We start from the raw sequence: 22,566 nt of genomic DNA, 5'->3' as shown, positions 1-22,566 counted from the left end.
GTTTACAATCAGAGTACATACGTGTCACCACGTGCAACCCTGAGATTCACTTTGCTGCGGGCATACTCAGCAAATCTATAGAATAGTAACTGTAAACAGGATCAATGAAAAAACAAGAGCATAGAAGACAACAAACTGTGCAGATGCAAATATAAATAAATAGGAATAAATAATGAAATAAGATGAAGAGTCCTTAAAATGAGATCATAATTGAACATCTCAATTATCCTCTTTTGTTCAAGAGTCTGATGGTTGAGGGGTAGTGACTGTTCTTGAACCTGGTGGTGTGAGTCCTTAGGATCTGTATCTCCTGCCTGATGGCAGCAGAGAGAAGAGAGCATGGCCTGGATGGTGAGGACCTTTGATGATGGATGATGTTCTGCTATGTCAGCGCTTCATGTAGATGTGTTCAGTGGTATTTGGGAGGGTTTTTCCCGTGATGTACTGTGCTGAATCCACTACTTTTGGTAGGATTCTCCATTCAAAGGCATTGGTGTTCCCAAATCAGATCGCAATAGAAACATAGAAACATAGAAAATAGGTGCAGGAGTAGGCCATTCGGCCCTTCGAGCCTGCATCGCCATTCAGTATGATCATGGCTGATCATCCAACTCAGAACCCTGTACCAGCCTTCCCTCCATACCCCCTGATCCCTTTAGCCACAAGTGCCATATCTAACTCCCTCTTAAATATAGCCAATGAACTGGCCTCAACTGTTTCCCGTGGCAGAGAATTCCACAGATCCACCACCCTCTGTGTGAAGAAGTTTAAGGTGAAATATTTAAGGGCAACACGAGGGGCAACTTCACTCAGAAAGTGGTGAGAGTGTGGAATGAACTGCCATTACAAGTGGTAGATGTGGGGTTGATTTTGACATCTAAGAGAAATTTGATAGGTACGTGGATGTGAGGGGCATGGGGGGCTATGGTCCAGGTGCAGGTCAATGGGACTAGACAGAGTAATAGTTCAGTGCAGACTAGATGGGTCAAAGGGCCTATTTCTGTGCTGTAGATTATGAATTATTATGAATGATTATGAATCTAATAATAAAATCTCAGCTAAACTAATCCCTCTGCCCACTCAATGTCCATATCGTTTCACTCCCTGTGCATTCATGTGCCTAAGAGCTTCTTAAATGCCTCTATCAGCTTAAATATCCATCCAGTGGTGCCATCCACACATCACAACTGCACAAGAAGCTTATCAGTTTCTGTGAGGGGCAATCTGTAAGGATTCCTTTGCAACATTTCCCAGATTTATGATATGCATCATCTAGGAGAACTAGTACATCAAGTTTAGTCAAGTCAAGTCAAGTCGCTTTCATTGTCATTTCAACCACAACTGCTGGTACAGCACACAGTAAAAACAAAACAACGATCCTCCACGACATGAAACAACACAAAGCTACATTAGACTTCAGGCCTACACAGGACTACATAAAGTGCACAAAACAGTGCAAGACAGTACAATAATTAATAAACAGGACAATAGGCACAGTAAAGGACAAATGACAATATAATAATAAATGATGTAGATGTAAAAAAGGGCCACTCCTGTCTCCATACTGACTGTGACAGAGCATGTCTGCCACAAGTAATTTCTCCCTAATCCCACCCATCATTTGGGCTCCCCCCACCTCCAGTAGCCCCGTAACTCTCATTACCCCTGTCTGGCAGTGCTGATGGGCGCACACACTAAGCTAACATGCAGTATGGACACTTTTGTTTGTTCCTGCACATTCCAGGACAGTGGCAAATTGTTTGTTGTTGTTTCCTTTTCCAGGGTGGGGACCCGACTGATGGGTGGGGTGTCTTAAAAAAGGTTCCTGTTTGTGGTGGCATGCGTTCTGTGCTGGCTCGGTGGACGAGTTCATCTACTCTGTCACTCTTACTTTCGTGTCACACACCATTGTAACTTGGAAATATATCACTTCCCTTCACTGATCTAAATCCTGAAACTCTCTGTCCAACAGCATGGTGGCAGAACCTTCAAAAAGGCAGCTCACCACCACCTTCCCAGGGTCACTGTAAGACAAAGGGGCAGAATTAGCCCATTTGTTTCATCGAGTATTCTCTGACTTCTGATCAAGGCTGATTTATTACCCTCTCGGCCTCCATTCTCCTGCCTACTCCCCGTAACCTTCAATGCCCTTTCAGAAGGCCTTTCACAAGGTGCCACACATGAGGCTGCTTACCAAATTAAGAGCCCATGGTATTACAGAAAAATTACTAACATGGTTAGAGTATTGGGAGGCAGTGAGTGGGAATAAAAGGATCCTTTTCTGGTCAGCTGCCAGTGACTAGTGGTGCTCCGCAGGGGTTGGTGTTGGGACCACTTCTTTTTATGCTGCATATAATTGACTTAGATGATGGAATGGATGGCTTTGTTGCCAAATTTTCAGATGATATGAAGATTGGTAGCATTGAGGAAGCGGGTAGGATGCGGGTAAGGACTTAGATAGATCAGGAGAATGGGCAGGAGAGTGGCAAATGAAATACAATGTTGGAAAATGAATGGTCATGCACTTTGGTAGTAGAAATAAATGTGCGGACTATTTTCTAGATAGGGAGAAAATCCAGGAATCTGAGATGCAGAGGGACTTGGGAGTCCTTGTGCAGAAACCCTGAAGGTTGACTTGCAGGTAGAGTTGGTGGTGAGGAAGGCAAATGCCATATTAGCATTCATTTCTTTCTTTTTATAATATTTTTATTAGTTTCTACAATAAAGAAAAAGAAAAAACCCAATATAAGAAGTTTGTACGGTGCAAAACAAAGGTATCGAATATACAGTTCATAACAGTTAAAAAAAAAGCACCCATGGTAGAATCATATATAGTTAGTTACCTCCCCACCCTCCCATTGCCCAACTCCAAGCCAGCCTTACAATATATAGAAAAGTTAATCAGAACTGTATTTATAAAAAAGGTATATTGCTTACTACCTAGGCTATAACATGATTACGCATCAAAAACCGTAAATCTTAACCGAAAGAAGCTGGAAGTAAGGGATTTATATACAGAAGAAAAAAAGGGGGATGGACCTTTAATCTAAGCGGGAATTATGAAAATATTCAAGAAAAGGTCCCCACACTCTTTGGAACTTTTATGTCTGAATTAAGAAGTGAATAATGAATCTTTTCAAGGTCTAAGCAGGACATAATGTCTCTGAGCCATTGAGCATGAGTGGGTAGGGCAACATCCCTCCACCTAAGAAGGATGGCACGTCTGGCCAAAAGAGAGGCAAAAGACAGTGTACGATGTTTAGTCGGACTCGAGTGTGTGTCAACTTCTCCCGAGGTGCCAAAAAGAGCAATCAGAGGGTTAGGTTCCAAATAGCAATTAAGTATACGGGATAAAGTTAAAAAGACATCTCTCCAGAATTTCTCCAAGCTAGGACAAGCCCAGTACATATGAATAAGGGAAGCCTCACCCCTTTTACGCTTGTCACAACAGGGACTAATATCTGGATAATTTAGTTTCAGATATATAAGCCCTGTGTACAACCTTAAACTGTAACAGGCAGTGGCGATCACATAAAGAAGTTGAATTAACTAACTTGAGAATTGAATCCCAAACCTCATCAGACAAAGGAAAATTTAAATCTTGCTCCCAGGCAGTTTTAATTTTGTCAAGGTCGTCGCTAACTTATCTCGAATAGTAGATATAAAACCTTTTTATAATGGATTCATAAGAAGAAACAAGTCAACAACATTTTTATCTGGTACCTCAGGGAAGTTTGATAATAAAGGGTTGATAAAATGTCTAATTTGGAGATATCTAAAGAAGCGAGTGTTGGGAAGGTTGAACTTTACAGACAGTTGTTCAAAAGTTGCAAAGTGATTGTCTATGAAAATATCTTCAAAGCACCTAATGCCCTTTCTGTGCCAGACTTGAAATGTTAAATCATGCATAGAAGGCTGAAAAAGATGATTATGTAAGATAGGACTAGAGAGAGAGAAACCGTGAAGACCATTATATTTTCTGAACTGAGCCCAAATTCTCAGAGTGTGTCTGATGACAGGATTAACAATTGGTTTAGGTGGATGGCAAGGAAGTGCGGAGATGGAGAAATTCTTATTAGAGTTCAACTCCATTGCCACCCATATTGGGCAGTCAGACTGATTATGAAAGTGAGACCAAAAGATAAGGCAACGTATATTTGCTGCCCAGTAATATAAGCGGAAATTGGGCAAAGCCATACCCCCTACACTTTTAGGTTTTTGAAGGTGAGCTTTATTTAGTCGGGAACGTTTGCCCTTCCATAAATAGGACAAAATAATTGAGTCTAACGAGTCGAAGAAAGCTTTAGAAATAAAAATTGGTAAAGATTGAAGTAAGTATAAAAATTTAGGAGGGATATACATTTTAACAACATTAATTCGACGCATCAGGGACACGGACAGGGGTCACCTCTGTACTAGACACTGGTTGATATGATTTAAGAGATCAGTAAAATTTTCTCCAAAAAGACACTTATAATTCCTTGTTACTGTAAAGCCAAAGTAAGTAAATTGATTATTCACTACTTTAAAAGGGAGTTTGTGAAACTCTAATATTTGTGCTTCTCTGTTTATTGGAAAGAGTTCACTCCTATGTAAATTAAGTTTGTAACCGGAAAACTGGCTAAATTTGTTAAGAAGTGAAAACATTGGGGATAAGGAGGGAGTCAGATTTGATATAAAAAGTAAAAGATCATCAGCATAAAGAGAGATTTTGTGCTCAATACCCCCCTCCAAATCCCCATCAGATCAGTGCAGCTACGAAACGCAATCGCCAATGGCTCTATGGCCAGATCAAAAAGTAAGGACTTAGAGGGCACCCTTGCTGGGTGCCACGTTTAAGATTAAAAGGTTGGGATTGCTGAGAGTTACTCAAGACTAAGGCAGTATGGGATGGGAGTATAACAATTTAATCCACGTAATAAAACTTCGTCCAAAATCAAATTTTTCTAAAACCGCAAAGAGATAGTTCCACTCCACATGATCAAACACTTTCTCCACGTCTAGAGAAATGACACACTCAGGAATCCCAGCTGAAGGTGAGTATAAGATATTAAATAGACGCCATATATTGAAAAAAGGGAGACAATTTTTAACAAAACCAGTTTGGTCTTCAGAAACAAAGGGTAGAATGTTCTTTAATCTACGGGCCAAAATTTTGACATCAACATTTAGCAAAGAGATCGGCTTGTACAAAGAACACTCTGTTGGATCTTTGCCTCTTTTTGCTAAAAGAATGATACACGCCTCATTAAATGATTCTGGCAATTTACCTTGTTTAACACGTCAGATAAAACCAAGCAACACATATCAAAGTTGCTGGTGAACGCAGCAGGCCAGGCAGCATCTGTAGGAAGAGGTGCAGTCGACGTTTCAGGCCGAGACCCTTCGTCAGGACTAACTCCAAGGTTAGTTGAGGTGAAAGCAATGAGGAAAATGATTTATAAAATTCTGCAGAGAACCCATCAGGTCCAAGAGATTTACCAGCCTGCTGTATAGAAATGGCTGAGGATATTTCCACTAGTGATATTGGCTCATTCAGTTTTGCTTTGAGATCAGGAGAAAGCATAGAAATATTTAGACTATTTAAGAAATCCTTGGCTGAAATATTATCATTTAAAGATTCAGAAGTGTAGAGTCGGTAATAAAAATTCCTGAATGTGTCATTGATTTCAGAATGATTCAAATAATATTCCCGTTTCCCATTTGAGTTTTTGTAATCTGTTGTTTAGCTTTGGAGAGTCTTAGTTGGTTGACTAAAAATTTACCGGATTTGTCACCGTGAATATAAAACCGGCTCTTACTTTCCAAAAGTTGGCGTTCAATTGGGTGAGTGGAAATAGGGTCAGACTTAGTTCTACTCGTTTCTTATACAGCTCCGGATTTTTGGTTTGGGCATATAGTTGGTCTGTTTCTTTGATTTGATTGACCAGATCTAATCGCTCTTTATAGGTCCTTCTTTTCAAGTTCGCAGTATATGAAATTATTTGACCCCTTAGATATTCTTTCATAGCGTCCCAAACAACCAGACTTGAAGTTTCAGATGATGTACTGTATTAGTATTTAGGAAAAAAATTATCTGGTCCTCCATAAATTTTATAAAATCATTATCTGACAATAAAGTTGAATTAAAATGCCAATGTGTAGCAATGTGCTACACACAGAGCTAGAAATAACGACACACAGTCTGTAAGTTGCACTCGAGACTAGTTTATTCAAACTTCGCGGCACTGGCTTTTACACAGTTCCAATCCCGCCCTCTCCGGGCGGAAACGATGTCAGAAGTGCATTACAAAAGTCTCTCCCTGCATGTGGGCTTTCTCCCCTTGCGGGTGGAGAAGAAGGCCCAGTACCACTTTGGGGCTGGCCTCTCTGTCGACGCGCGCACCATTTTGTGAGCCGGTTACCTGCGTAGAAAGTGGGTCGCCACATAACCACCCCCCACCCAGAGCCGGCGATACACCGCCCCCCCCCAACGTCCACAGTCTGGATCAGTCTCTGTTTGGGAGGTCTGCCTCTGCGCTGCGGTGCCTGAACCTCGACCAGCTGCTAAGTCCACATGGGCCGGCTTGAGTCGGTCCACCGTGAAAACCTCCTCTTTCCCCCCAATGTTCAGAACGTACGTGGACACGTTGTTACTGATCACCTTGAATGGCCCCTCGTAGGGCCGCTGTAGTGGTGCCCGGTGTGCACTCCTTCACACGAATACAAACTTACAGTTCTGCAGGTCTTTGGGTACGCAGGTCAGGATCTGTCTGTGCTGTGAAGTCGGTATGGGGGCCAGGTTGCCGAGCCTTTCGCATAGTCTGTCCAGGACTGCTGCAGGTTCTTCCTCTTGCCCCCTTGGGGCTGGTATGAACTCTCCTGGGACGACCAGGGGTGTGCCGTACACCAGCTCGGCCGACGAGGTGTGCAGATCCTCTTTAGGTGCTGTGCGGATTCCGAGCAGGACCCAGGGAAGCTCATCCACCCAGTTAGGTCCTTTCAGGCGGGCCATGAGAGCCGACTTTAAGTTACGGTGGAAGCGTTCCACTAGTCCGTTCGGCTGTGGGTGGTAGGCAGTTGTGTGGTGTAATTGTGTTCCCAACAGGCTGGCCACAGCTGACCACAGGCTGGAGGTGAACTGGGTGCCTCTGTGGGAGGTAATGTGGGCCGGTATTCTGAAGCGTGCTACCCAGGTTGCAATCAGCGTTTGGGCACAGGAATCGGTGCTGGTGTCAGTGAGCAGGACCGCCTCTGGCCAACTCGTGAACCGGTCTACCATAGTTAGGAGGTACCGCGTTCCTCGCGACACTGGCAGGGGCCCCACGATATCCACATGAATGTGGTCGGACCTCCGGCGGGTGGGTTCGACCCGCTGCGGTGGGGCTTTGGTGTGCCGCTGCACCTTGGCTGTTTGGCACTGTGTGCATGTTTTGGCCCATTCGCTGACCTGTTTGCGAAGTCCATGCCACACGAACTTGCTGGATACCATCCGGACGGTTGTTCTGATAGATGGGTGCGCCAAGCCATGTATGGAGTTGAAAACTCACCGCCGCCGGGCTGCCGGGACGATGGGGCGCGGTTGGCCGGTAGCTACGTCACACAGGAGGGTCCTCTCACCTGGGCCTACGAGGAAGTCTTGCAGCTGCAAACCCGAGACTGCAGTCCTGTAGCTGGGCATCTCGTCATCTGCCTGCTGCACCTCTACCAGTGCTGCATAGTCCACCCCCTGGGACAGGGCCTGGATAGCTGGTCTGGAGAGTGCGTCTGCCACAATGTTGTCCTTTCCCGAGACATGCTGGGTGTCCGTCGTGTACTCGGAGATATAGGACAGATGTCGCTGCTGGCGGGCCGACCAGGGATCGGACACCTTCGTGAACGCGAAGATCAACGGTTTGTGGTCTGTGAACACGGTGAATGGCCTGCCTTCTAAGAAGTAGCTGAAATGCCGGATTGCCAGATATGGTGCCAACAGCTCCTGGTCAAAGGCACTGTACTTGAGTTTGGGTGGCCGTAGGTGCCTGCTGAAGAATGCCAGGGGTTGCCAGCGCCCCTCGATGAGTTGCTCCAGCACCCCACCGCCTGTTGTGTTGGATGCGTCCACTGTGAGAGCGGTTGGAATGTCCGTTCTGGGGTGCACCAGCATCGCGGCGTCTGCCAAGGCTTCCTTGGCTTTAACGAAAGTGGCCACGGCCTCTTCGTCCCAAGGAATGTCCTTGCCTTTACCCGACATCAGGGTGAACAAAGGGCACATGATACAGGCTGCTGAGGGGAGGAAACGGTGGTAGAAGTTCACCATACCAACGAACTCCTGCAGGCCTTTGACTGTGCTGGGCCAGGTGAAGTGGAGGATTGCGTCTACCTTGGCGGGCGGAGGTGTTGCCCGGTCTTTGGTAATCCTGTGGCCCAGGAAGTCCATGGTGTCGAGTCCGAACTGGCATTTGGCCGGGTTGATCGTGAGGCCGAAATCACTCAGGTGGGAGTAGAGCTGGCGGAGGTGGGACGGATGCTCCTGACAACTACTGCTGGCTATGAGGATGTCGTCCAAATAGATGAACGCAAAGTCCAGGTCGCATCCCACCGCATCCATTAGTCACTGGAACATCTGTGAGGCATTCTTCAGGCCGAACGGCATTCGGAGGAATTCGAACAGGCCAAACGGGGTGATGAGTGCTGTTTTGGGTATTTCTTCAGGGTGTACCGGGATTTGATGGTATCCCCGGATGAGGTCTACTTTGGAAAAGATGCTTGCCCCGTGCAGGTTTGTGCGGCACGGGGTAGCGGTCTGGAGTTATAGCCTCGTTCAGTCTGCGGTAGTCGCCGCATGATCTCCAGCCCCTGGCTGCTTTGGGCACCATGTGCAGGGAGGAGGCCCATGGGCTGTCGGACTGCCGTACGATCCTCAATTCCTCCATCCTCTTGAACTTCTCCTTCGCCAGTCGGAGCTTGTCCGGGGGAAGCCTTTGTGCGCGGGCATGGAGGGATGGTCCCTGGGTCGGAATGTGGTGCTGTACTCCGTGTCTGGGTATGGCTGCCGTGAACTGCGGTGCCAGAACCGATGGAAAGTCCGCCAGGATTCTGGTGAATTCGTTGTCAGACAGCATGATGGAGTCCAGGTGTGGGGCCGACAACTTGGCTTCACCCAGGGAGAACGTGTGGAAAGTCTTGGCATGAACCAGTCTTTTCCCTTGCAAGTCGACCAGCAGGTTGTGAGCTCGCAAGAAGTCCGCCCCCAGGAGTGGTTGGGCCATGGCGGCCAGTGTGAAGTCCCACATGAACCATCTGGTGTTGAACTGTAGCTGCACTGTGCGGGTGCCATAGGTCTGTATCGTGCTGCTGTTTGCGGCCCTCAGGGTGGGTCCCAGCTCCCTGTTGCGGGTGTCGTACCCCATCGGGGGTAAGACGCTGATTTCCGCTCCAGTGTCAACCAAGAAGCAGCGTCCCAACTATTTGTCCCAGACGTACAGGAGGCTTTCCTGGTGGCCAGCCGCTGTAGCCATTAGCGGCGGCTGGCCCTGACGTATCCCGGGAACTTGCAGGGCGGGTGACAACGGCGGGCTTCTGTTCCCCACCACTAGTGGTAGAAACACCACTGTTCATTGGCCTCCTCACTCCTACCTCTGGGTTGTGTGCGCTCTGTTGCCAGGCGTGGTCTGGCCTGCTGTTGGGCGCGTGGCTTGGTAATCTGTCCGACGGATGCTCCGCTCTCCCTCTTGGCTTTCCACAGCACGTCTGCCCGGGCCGCCACCTTCCGGGGTCGGCCAGCAGCAGATGTATGTCCTCGGGCAGTTGTTCTAGGAACGCCTGCTCAAACATGAGACAGGGCTTGTGTCCTTCAGCCAGGGCTAGCATCTCGTTTATTAATGCTGACGGCAGCCTGTTCCCCAAATCATCCAGGTGCAGCAAGCGGGCACCTCCCTCACGCCGTGAGAGGCCAAAGGTCCCTATGAGCAGCGCTTTGAATGCTGCATATTTGCCTTCTCCAGGGGTGACTGTATGAAATCCCCATATCGTGTGGCTGTCTCCTGGTCAAGGGAGCTCACCGCGTAATAGTAATGTGTGGAATCAGAAGATATCTGCCGAATCTGGAACTGGGTTTCTGCTTGGTCAAACCACACACGTGGTCACTGCGTCCAAAAAATTGGCAGTTTTAGCGAACCTGCGTGAACAGATGAAGAGTCGATCATCTTTGGTCCAAATCCCGTTTGGACCATCGGGGTCACCAATGTAGCGATGTGCTACACACAGAGCTAGAAATAACGACACACAGTCTGTAAGTCGCACTCGAAACTCGTTTATTTAAACTTCGCAGCACTGGCTTTTACGCAGTTCCGATCCCGCCCTCTCCAGGCGGAAATTACATCAGAGGTGCATTACAAAAGTCTCTTCCCGCGTGTGGGCTTTTTCCCCTTGCTGGTGAAGAAGGCGGCCCAGCTCCATTTTGGGGCTGGCCTCTCTGCTGACGCACGCGCCATTTCGTGAGCCGGTTCGCCTGCGTAGAAAGTGGGTCGCCACAAAAGCTTATTTATTTGTGAAAAACCAGGAAGAATTATAGACAGGGTGACTGGAGCATGATCTGAAATCATTATTTTTTGATAGTCACAAGAACGGACAGATGGGATCAGCTGATTATCAATTAAAAAGTAATCAATTCTAGTAGAAGTGTGATGGACATGTGAAAAAAAAGAATAATCTCTCTCATTTGGGTGGAGAAAACACCATACATCGGAGATGCCATAATTGGAAAGGAAGGACTGAATTAATGAAGCAGATTTGTTGGTAGTCTGGGAATAGAAGACGATCGATCCAAAACTGGATCTAACCAACAGTTAAGATCACCACCCAATATAAGAGAGAGTATGAACTCAACTCAGGCAATAGAGAGAAGAAACGATCAAAAAACTCCACATCCTCTGAGTTAGGAGTATATAAATTAGCCAACACTACCAATGTATTATATAATTTCTCTGAGACAATGATAAAATGACCATTTGTATCTGATACTTTGTTATGGATTTCAAAGGAAACATTTTGATTTATGAGAATTGAGACCCCCTTGGCTTTAGCCTGAACAGTAGAATGGAAGTGCTGACCCGCCCATCTTGACATGAGAGGAGGATTATCAGAGCTACAAATGTGTGTTTCTTGCAAAAAAGCAATTGCAGCATTAAACTGTTTGAGATGTGAAAACACCTTCCTTCTTTTAACAGGATGGTTCAATCCCTTAACATTCCAGCTCACAAAATTCAACAGACTAACCACTGTCCTTTAGAAAAAGATGCAGGATAATAGGCATAAGCAATGTCAGAAATTCGAATAACAGCTCTGGGGCGAAAGTATAAATCAAAGAAAAACAGAATAAAAATACATCCTGAATAACAAAAATATCTAAAGATTCTATGAATGATATTGGCAGTAGAGTTCCCTTCCCCCACCTTCCAACCCACAACAAGACAGCTACCGAACAACAGCAGCAAGCTCTTCAAAAAAAAAGTCACCCCATAGTTCAACTTCCTGTGTCGTGACATCATCATCAACTCCGTCCTTTATCGATTAAAAAAACAGAAAACTTTTAGCACTCCAAACTAATATTATACATTGTGAAAAATAGAGCAATTCCTCCAAAATTTATTAAGCATGACTCAAAGTAATAATCCAAAAAATATATAAACTAGTATTTAGAAAAAGAAAGATAAAAACAGGTAAACAGACTTTACCCAATGATCCACCCACAAAAGACTGTAAAAAAAAATTCACTAAATTGAAAAAAAGGTCATGGAAGAAAACAGAAAAAAAAATTAATGCTTCTCCGCCAATCTAACTAATCAGACCGAATCTGAAGAAATTGAAGTAATAGGGAGGCTATCAATAAATTTCTGAGCTTCTGCAACTTAATTTAACCACTTGTTGTCTCCGCTGGGAAGAGTAATTTGAAGTCGTGCCGGAAACCAAAGAGAAGGCCTGAATCCACGATTATATAGCTCCTTCATTACTTCTCTGTACTCGGCTTGTAAAGTCAAAACTTGAGGAGCATAATCCTCACCAACACGAATCGATTGACCCTTGTATTCTAAATTCTTTCTCCACCAAGCTTCTTTAACCAAGAGATCTTTAATCTGGTAGCGATGGAATCGTAAAATAACTGGGTGTGGTCGGTGCCCCGAAGCTGGTTTAGGTGCTAAGGAACAGTGAGCTCTATCTAACTCAGGCGGAGTCGGAGGTATATTTTTCCCGAAAATTTCACATAGCAGAGTGGAGAAAAATTCAGTGGGACATCCACGTTCGATAGACTCTGGCAAGCCCAAGATACATAGGTTCTAACGTCTGCTTCAACTTTCCAGGTCGGTAACTTTTGCTGATAGCTTGTTATGGTCATCACGCAAGCTGGAACAAACGCTACTCAGCTCGTTAATGCGATGATCCAAATCATCCATAACAAACTCGAGATGTGATAACCATTGGGCCTGATCCTCCACTTTGGAATTGATTCGATCCAATTTCGATTCCAACGAACTAAAAGAGGACTTAAATTCAGCAATTATCTCCTGACAGTGCTGATCCAGTATCGAGATGATACTTTCGCCCGATGGGCCAGTCACTGGAACATCTTTTTTCCTGGGTTTGGTGCCCTTTGAGGCCATTGTAGAACAGGCATATTCGCAGGCGGGAAGGAGAATAAAAAGTTTAACAGTTTGGAATAAAAAAAAGGGAGAGAAGGAATGCAGAGATAAGAAACAGAACGGAGCGATAGTTTTTAGCGACTAATCCATCGCCATCTCGACCGGAAGAGTATTCATTTCAAGAGGTCCAGAATACAAGAGCAAGGATGTGATACTGAGGCTTTATAAGGCACTGGTGAGGCCTCACCCTGAGTATCGTGAACAGTTTTGGGCCCCTCATCTTAGAAAAGATGTGCTGGCATTGGAGAGGGTCCAGAGGAGGTTCACAAGGATGATTCCAGGAATGTAAGGGTTATCATACAAAGAATGTTTGATGGCTCCGGGTCTGCACTTGCTGGAATTCAGAAGGATGAGGGGGGGATCTCATTGAAACCTCTGGAATGTTGAAAGGCCGAGACAGAACAGATGTGAAAAGGATGTTTCCCGTGGTGGGGGAGTCTAGGAGAAGAGGGCACAGCCTCAGGATAGAGGGGCGCCCTTTCAAAACAAAGACGCGGAGAAATTTCTTTAGCCAAAGGGTGATGAATTTGTGGAATTTGTTGCCACATCCAGTTGTGGAGGCCAGGTCGTTGAGTGTATTTCAGGCAGTGATTGATAGGTTCTTGAATGGACATGGCATCAAAGGTTATGGGGAAAAGGCCGGGAACTGGGGTTGAGGAGGAGATAGAAAAAAGGATCAGCCATGATTGAATGGCTGAGCAGACTCGATGGGCCAGATGGCCTAATTCTGCTCCTATGTCCTATCATCTAATCAAGAACCTATCAACCTCCACTTTAAATATATCCAATGACTTGGCCTGCACTGCCACCTAGAGCAATGAATTCCACAAATTTGCAACTGTCTGGCTCAGGAAATTCCTCCTCATCTCTGTTCTAAGGGGATGCCCTTGTATTCTGAGGCTGTGCCCTCTGGTCCTAGACTTCTCCACTGCAGAAAACATCCTCTCTACATCCACTGTATCTAGGCCTTTCGATACTTGATAGATTTCAATGAGATCCCCCACCCCATTCTTCCAAACTCTTGGGGAAACTTACAGCTCTTGGGGCAAGTTAGCCTACTAACTCAGTGCTATAAAAACAGCGCTGAAACTAATATCTTATTGTTCATACAGATCATACACAGTGCACTGAGGTAGAACAAGGTAAAAAACACAGAATCCAGAAGAAACAAGAGAAAATCTGCAGATGCTGGAAATCCAAGCAACACACACAAAATACTGGAGGAACTCTGCAGGCCAGGCAGCATCGAGAAAAAAAGTACAGTTGACGTTTCGGGTCAAAACCCTTATGCAGAATAAAGTGTTACAGCTACAGAGAAAGTGCAGTGCACATGCAGCTCTGCGCAAAAATCTTAGGCACGTATATAAACAGTTAGGGTGCTTTAGACTTTTGCACAATATCTACTAACTGTGATTACAATGATCAGTTTTAGTTGAAACTTATTATGAATACTTATTAAATTGTTCATTGTACCTGAGGTGTTTAGTATAACATATTTATTGGTTTATTTACACTGTGCCATGGTTACAATTTTTCCATTCCAATCCATCCATTGAGAATCAGCAATAATCTAATTGAGAGCACAGTGAAAGCAGAGTATAACAACACCTTATGGGTTTCACAGTGGATGTGGTGTGTAATGTGACCTTGGTGTTCTGGTGCACTAGATGACAATACAGTTTATAGAATACACATACATAGTGGTTAGTGCAACACTATACTGCTGGTGGGGGGGGGAGGGGGAAGATCAGAGTTCAGAGTTCAGTTCCGGCTCTGTCTGTAAGGAGTTTGTATGTCCTCCCATTAACATCACCAACATATTTGTGACCATATTTATTGTTTCACAGCAGCACCAATGGAGAGGATTAAAGAGTTGGCGTTTTAGGCCGAGACCCTTCCTCAGGACCTCCCCCCTTCACATTTACCTTTTTGCTGTTTCCAAGGTCTGGTGCCAGTTGCTCTGAACTAAAACAATTTCAACTTCATAATGAGAGCCGGCAAGAATGTGGGGTTGGTAGCAAAATAATCTGGGTGACTGTTTCCAAGCCATCCAAGAAATTCTGAAGGTAACAGGCCTGTGGTTCAGAGATTAGGTGGGGGGGCAGGGAGGGAGGGGACAATAGTGATGCAAAATTTAAAGATTAGTGCACAGAATATTCTAAGCAAATTTTACAATTAACACACAGGAGCATGTGAAATTCAGATTCATTAAACAACAGTAATATGATTAGTGCAGAGCATATCAGCTGGGTGTCAAAATGGTTGTGATGCATCTAGTGTGGCAATGTAGTAGGTAGTGCTTGTCACTCTCACTTTCAGCTTCCACTGCTGGCTACCAGTCTTGTGAAAAGGAGAGCTGAATGTGTAAGTCTCTCCCTGCCAGTACACAGCCTCTCTAACAACAAGCCGCATGTACTGCCTCCTCGCTGGCGACACACAGAAACTGAGCTCCTTTTGGACTCAGGCTGCACTACAGAGGATGGGAAGGAGGTCTGGGCCCTGCAGGTCCACCGGTGTGTGGACTCGCCCTGGTGTTCATTAACCAGATCCCCAGCTGTGGGTAAATAGCCCCACTGCCTTGTGGGCGGCCTCGGGAGAGGCAAAGGCTACGGGAGTACACCCAGACAAAAAAATCTGGCGTGGACCCCTAAGGCAGCTGAACATCATTAAACATCCTTCCAGCCAAGCTGCTGCCAAGCAGATTACTTCATAAGCTTTCCTTTGGACTACACCGGTGAAGCTGAGAGGGGGAATCTTGGCGACTGAGCCTCTCAGGATCTCCATACATTCCACCCATTGTCCTCCAAGACACACAGATGCCGACCAACCATATTGACTGACATCAGAACCAGAATTAAATTTGTGATCCCTGACTTATATGACATGAAATTTGTTGGTCCGTGGCAGCAGTAGGTTGCAAAATTACTATAAACTACTAAATAAATAAAAAAATGCAAAAAAAAAATGTCATGTACATGGGCTCATAGAGAGTTTAGAAATCTGATGGCAGGAAAAGAAGCTGTTCTCAAATCATTGAGTGTGAGTCTTCAGGCTTCTCTACCTGCTCCTTGATAGTAATAATGAGGAGACGGCATGTCCTGGGTCCTTTGTTCTGGATACCACCGTCTTGAGGCACTGCCTGTTGAAAATGTCTTTGAGGGTGGAGAGAGTTGTGCCTGTGTTGGAGCTGGTTGCATCTTCCACTCTCTGCAGCCTCCTGCAATCTCCAGACGGGGCTGTGATGCTACAAGTCAGAATGCTCTCTACTGTACATTGACGGAAATTTGTATTAGTCTTTGGTGGCATACCACATTTCCTCAAACTCCTAAAAAATTGGAGCCACTAGCACATCTGCTTCATGACGGACTGCATCAATGTGTTGGCCCAGGATAGATCCTCTGAGGTGCTGACATCCAAGAGCTTGAAGCTGCTCATCCTTTCCACCGCTCTCCCAATGATAAGGACTGGTGTCTGTTCTCCCAACTTTCCCTTCCTGAAGTACACAATCGATTCCTTGGTCTTGCTGACATTGAGTGTGAGGTTGTTATTGTGACACCACTCAACTAGCTGATCTACCTTGCTCCTATATGCCTCCTCATTGCCATCTGACACTTGCAAACTCCCCCAGCACAATCCTTGGGCTGTGTTGGTCATTAATGCAAAGCAATCCATTTCACTGTATGTTTCGCGTACGAGTGACAAAAGAAAAGACATAGGAGCTGAACTAGGCCAGTTGGCCCATCAAGTCTTCTCCAGCAGTCCACCATGGCTGATTTATTATTCCTCTCAATCTGGTCGAGATGGCGCCTGTGTACAACGCTCCCACGATCAACATCTTCTGGATAGACAACAAGATTATTTATTTCACTTCTCTTATGCCTGTTTTTCATCTTGAATGAGATTCTAGAACCATTGGAGCCTGAGATTTGCAGTTTGAAGATCATCTGGGCGACCCAGCGCTCTGCAGACTCTGAGGGGATTCTGGGAGGCAGAGGCAGTGAGTGTGAGCCTCGTGGCAAGCGAGCCAATGCTGACTCCATTTTGCCGATTAAAGCTCCATGGATCGCCGATTAAAGCAACGAGGAAGATTGAAACAGTGAGGCGAATGCAGAGAATGAGTGCCACCTGCCTGCCCTTTGATCACTGGTGGGATCGCTCTGCTACCAGAGAGGGGAGACTGTGTGGCCTGCCTCTCTATCCGGAGGTTATTACTGAGGTTTTCTGCGTTTTGGATATGGATATGGATTTGGCTTTCATTTTGGACCTTGGACTTTTTTTCCAGTCATATAGTTTTTTATATTTTGTGTTTTCTCCTGATCTTTCTTAATTTTTGTGCTGGGGAGAGGAATTTGGGGTCCATGTTCCTGTTCCACTATGTTCGTTTTTTTCATTCAGGGAAGGGGGGATTTGACGGTTCATGATTGTGCCACCAATCTTTTCTTTCTTGGTTCCATGGCTATCTGGAGAAGAATAATTTCAGAGTTGTATACTTTGATAATAAATGAACCTTTGAAACTTTGAATCCCATTCTTTTGCCTTCCCCCTGAAACCTTTGACACCCTGACTAATCAGGAATCTAACTTCCGTTTTAAATATACTCAATGACTTGGCCTCCACAACGTCTGTGGCAATGAGTTCCACAGATTCACCACTCTTTGGCTAAAGAAATTCCTCCTCATCTCTATTCTAAATGGACCCCTCTATTTTGAGGCTGTGCCCTCTGGTCCTAGACTCACCCATTATAGGAAACAACCTTTCAAGATCCGCTTTATCTCGCCCTTTTGAAATTTGATTGCTTTCAATGAGGTCACTCCTTATTCTTCAAAGCTCCAGCGAGTACAGGCCCAGAGCCATCAAGTGCACCTCATATTTTAACCTTTTCATTCCCAGAGTCAGTCTCATGAACCTTTTCTAAATCCTCTCCAATGCCAGCAATTTTTTTCTTAGATAGGTGGCCCAAAACTGCTCACAATACTCAAAATGCGATCTGACTAATGCTTTATAAAGCCTCAGCATGACATCCTTGCTCTTGTATTCTAGTCCTAGGCAGTCTCTAGAGTAGGTTACATGGTCAGCATAACATTGTAAATTTCTATGTTCTATGTTCATTCCTCTGGAAATGAATACCAACATGCATTTGCCTTCCTTACCACCAACTCAACCTGCAAGTTAACCTCTAAGGCATCCTTCACAAGGACTCCCAAGTTCCTTTGCACCTTTGATTTTTTTACTTTCTCCCCATTTAGAAAATAGTCTACGCCTTTATTCTTTCAACCAAAGTGCATGATCATGCACCTCTCTGCACTGTATTCCATCTGCCACCGCTTTGGCCATTGTCCCAATCTGTCAAAGTCCTTCTGCAGACTCCCTGCTTCCTCAACATTACCTGCCCTTTCACCTACCTTCATATCTTCCGCAAACTTGGCCACAATGCCATCAATTCTGTCATCCAAATCATTTACCTATAACATGAAAATAAGCGGTTCCATTAACACCACTGGTCCCCGTAGCCAATCAGAAAAGGTCCCATTTATTCCCATTCTTTGCCTCCTGCCAGTCAGTCAATCTCCTATCCATGCTAGTGTCTTTTCTGTAATACCATGGGTTCTTGCTAAGCAGTTTCATGTGTGGCACTTTGTCAAAGGCCTTCCAAAAATCCAAGTAAACAACATCCACTGACTTTCCTTTGTCTATCCTGCCTGTCATTTCCTCAAAGGAATCCAAAAGATTTGTCAGGCAAGATTTCCCCTTACAGAAACTATTCTGACTTTGACCTTTTTTATTATGTGTCTCCAAGTGCCCTGAAACCTCATCCTTAATAATGGACTTCAACACTTCCCAACCACTGAAGTCAGGCTAACTAGCCCATAATTTCTTTTCTTCTGCTTCCCTCCCCTCTTAAAGAGTGAAGTGACCTTTTCAATTTTCTGATCCTCTGGAAACAATCCAGAATCTAGTGATTCTTGAAAGATCATTGCTAATGCCTCCACTCTCTCTGTTCAGGTTCCTCTTTTCAGAACCCTGGGGTGTAGTCCATCTGGCCCAGTTGAATTATCTAACTTCAGACCTTTTAGCTTCCCAAGTACCTTTTCCTTATTAATAGCAACTACACTTGCTTCTGCCCCTGACAGTTTTGAATTTCTGGCATACTACTAGAGTCTTCCTCAGTGAAGACTGACCCAAAATACTTATTGAGTTAGTCTGCCACTTCTTTGTCCACCATTATACCTCTCCAGCATCATTTTACGGTTATTCAATATCCACTCTCACCTCTCTTTTACTCTTTATATATAATCTTTAAAAACTTTTGTATTCTCTTTTATTTATTGGGTAGCTTACCTTCATATTTCATCTTTTCTCTCCTTGTGGCTTTTTAGTTGCTTTCTATTGGTTTTTAAAAGCTTCCCAATCCTCCAATTGCTGCCTTATTATTACAAGCTCTCTTTTTCTTTAATACAATCTTTTGACTTCCCTTGTCAGCCACCATTGTGTCATCCTTCCTTTAGAATACTTCTTCATCTTTGGGATGTATCTATTCTGCACCACCCGAATTGCCCCTAGAAACTCCAGCCATTGCTATTCTACTGTCATCTCTGCTGGTGTCCCTTACAATCAACTTTGGCCAACTCCTCTCTCATGCCTCTGTAATACCCTTTACTCTACTGTAATACTAATACATCTGACTTTTGCCTCTCCTTCTCAAACTACAAAGTGAATTCTATCATATTATGATCATTGTATTATATGGTTATATGGTTATAATCATAGTCATAGTCATACTTTATTGATCCCGGGGGAAATTGGTTTTCATTACAGTTGCTCCATAAATAATAAATAGTAATAGAACCATAAATAGTTAAACAGTAATATGTAAATTATGCCAGTAAATTATGAAATTAGTCCAGGACTAGCCTATTGGCTCAGGGTGCCTGACCCTCCAAGGGAGGAGTTGTAAAGTTTGATGGTCACAGGCAGGAATGACTTCCTATGACGCTCAGTGCTGCATCTCGGTGGAATGAGTCTCTGGCTGAATGTACTCCTGTGCCCAACCAGTACATTATGTAGTGGATGGGAGACATTGACCAAGATGGCATACAACTTAGACAGCATCCTCTTTTCAGACACCACCGTGAGAGAGTCCAGTTCCATTCCCACAACACCACTGGCCTTACCAATGAGTTTATTGATTCTGTTGGTGTCTGCTACCCTCAGCCTGCTGCCCCAGTACACAACAGCAAACATGATAGCACTGGCCACCACAGACTCGTAGAACATCCTCAGCATCGTCCTGAGGGTTGTCTCCTAAGGGTTCCTTTACTTTAAACTCCCTAATCAAATCTGGCTCATTACGCAACACCCAATCCAGAATTGCCTTTTCCCTAGTGGGCTCAACCACAAACTGCTCTAGAAGGTTATCTTATCTATCTTTCTTTTATTCGGATGAATACAAACTAATCCAGGACTGAAGAATGGGCAGTTCCCCTGGTATCCTGACTCGCACCCAACCCTTACATGACTAACATGATTCCGTCAACTAATCATTCACCCTACTATTTGAGCCTTGCCTTTTGCAAGCAGATGCTACATTTTCACTTGTAGTGACAGGGCTTACTTCTTGCAAGGTGATCATGGTGGGAAACACTTTGGGGTGTCTCAGGTAAACTCAAAAGGTGCTGTTGAGACACAAACCTGTTGCTAATGCATCCACTGCCACAAGGGACAGGGAACTTACATAGTTATATGTCACCTTGAGTTAAGTGCATCAAGTGCCTGGGAGTTCACATCATGGGTGACCTCACCTAGTCCCTTAAGATCACCTCCCTGAACAAGAAGGCACAGCAGCTCCTCCACTTCTGAAGAAGATTGAGGCAAGGAAGGCTCCCACCCCCCCCCCTCCATCTTAACTGTGTTTTACTGGAGCATCATTGAAAGCATCCTGACAAGTTGCATCTCCATCTGGTATGGGAGCAGCTGAGCCTCAGACCTGATGTCCCTACAAAGACTGTGCGAACAGCTGACAGGATCATAGGGGTCTTTCTACCATCCATCAGGGACGCTTATCAGGAGCGCTGCGTACGCAGGGTCCTTAGTATTATTAAGGATCCCGCCCATCCATCCAGCGTTCTCTTTGACTTTCTACCATCAGGCAGAAGACTCTGATGCATAAAAACAAGAACGGTCAGGATGAGAAACAGCTTCTTTCCTCAGGCCATCAGGCTTCTGCACTCTCAGCCTTATTGTATTGATGTCACTGGTTAATCTGTTCTGTACCTTATGATATTTAATATTAATATACTTTAGTTTGTTATTTATGTGTGATTCATCTGTAGATTTTATCCTTACCTTCATAAGTTATTGTGTGTTAAGTGCTTAACACCCTGGCTTGAAGAAATATTGTCTTATTTGTATATAGATTATATTGTTATATACATGTCTGTAGTCAAATGACAATAAACTCCACTTGACTTTATATTGGAGATTAATAGCTCACCTTTCCCATTAGACCAAAGACATTGTCTGAATTCTGCAGTCCGCCTTCAAGGTATGTGGTGGCCTTCTTTAAGTTTTCACTCTTGTTTTTCTCGCTAGTCTGTTCTATCCATCCTTTAAGTATTAAATTCTAGTAGCATTATGAAACAAAAACCTCATAATTATTGCTTTGGAATCACCATTCAAATCATGGCAGGTATGCATGTGTACTTAATCATTTTTATATGGCTCGACTAATATGTTGAAATATCGAGAATAACACACAAAATGCTGCAGGAACTCAGGTCAGGCAGCATCTGTGGAGCACCATAAATAGTTAGCGTTTCCGGCCAAGATCCTTCATCAATACAGATCGACTTTCCATAGATATTGTCTGACCTGCCGAGTTCCTCCAGCATTTTGCGTGGGTTACTTGGGATTTCCAGCATCTGCGGACTCTCTTCTGTCTACGTTGACATATCATAAGCTCCAGAAGTAAGCCTGTGCAATACTGGTGGGAGTGCTGAACTGTCATAACTGCTGCCTTTGATGAAAGGGGGGCATTAAACTCGCCTGATATTTTAAACAGTGAATCATCCCTGGTACCTTGACGAACTCTAATTCCTCCATCACCGTGACGTATCGCTCTAATTCCATAGACATACATTAAGAAAAATACACACGTTCGCACCCTCCAAGAGGACAACAACCTTGTCGTCATTTGGAGACTTGAGTGCCTCAGTGACCCGGAGAGCTATGCTGGCTGAAGTCAGGACTTTATGCTTTGGGTCTTGGTAGGTTCACTCATGCCAGACAGGCCATGGGGTAGAGGTCAGACTATGAGGGGTCTGCTGGTCCTCCAGCTTCAGGGGTTCAGCTCAGGGCTAACAACTCTGACTGGTCAGACAAAACTATTACGGAAACAACAATGAAGAGTACTTCTAGATCTGAGTGCGACGGTATTCCTGAGTCTCCATCTGAGACTTGCATGGCTGACAGTGGTGAAAAGTGAGAGGGAGCCCTGAACATCACCAGAGATGGAGGACCTTCATTGCCACCCTGAACGCCAGCGGTGTATCGAGCAGTAAATGTATGTTCATATATCACAGCTTCATAGCAGATAACATTGTAATAATCACACTATTGCAGGAAAGATAGCAGGTAACATGGAGGCATAACATTAAATTTGGAATTTTATCATTGTTAAATTAACAGAGATCAGAGGAGAGGATATTTCCTCTAGTGGAAGAGTGTAGGACCAGAGGGTAAAGCCTCAGAATAGAGGGACGTCCCTTTAGGACAGAGGTGAGGAAAAATTTATTTAAATGAGGGGGTGGTGAATCTGTGGAATTCATTGCCACAGATGGCAGTGGAGGCCAAGTCATTGGTTATTTTTAAAGCAGAGGTTGATCAGTTCTTGATTAGTAAAGGTGTCAAA

At 44.7% G+C, this 22,566-nt stretch overlaps 1 protein-coding gene across 1 annotated transcript in view; it reads right to left on the bottom strand.

Moving 5' to 3' along the window:
- The window catches only part of guk1a (guanylate kinase 1a), a 129,881-nt gene that overhangs the window by 89,310 nt on the left and 18,005 nt on the right, over window positions 1-22,566 (bottom strand). The window lies entirely within an intron of this gene.

Source organism: Mobula hypostoma, chromosome 3 (genome assembly GCF_963921235.1).
Source record: "Mobula hypostoma chromosome 3, sMobHyp1.1, whole genome shotgun sequence".
In the NCBI taxonomy this organism is placed as follows: Eukaryota; Metazoa; Chordata; class Chondrichthyes; order Myliobatiformes; family Myliobatidae; genus Mobula; species Mobula hypostoma.
Note: the sequence above shows the minus strand (reverse complement) of the source record. Positions and strands in the feature narration are given on the sequence as shown.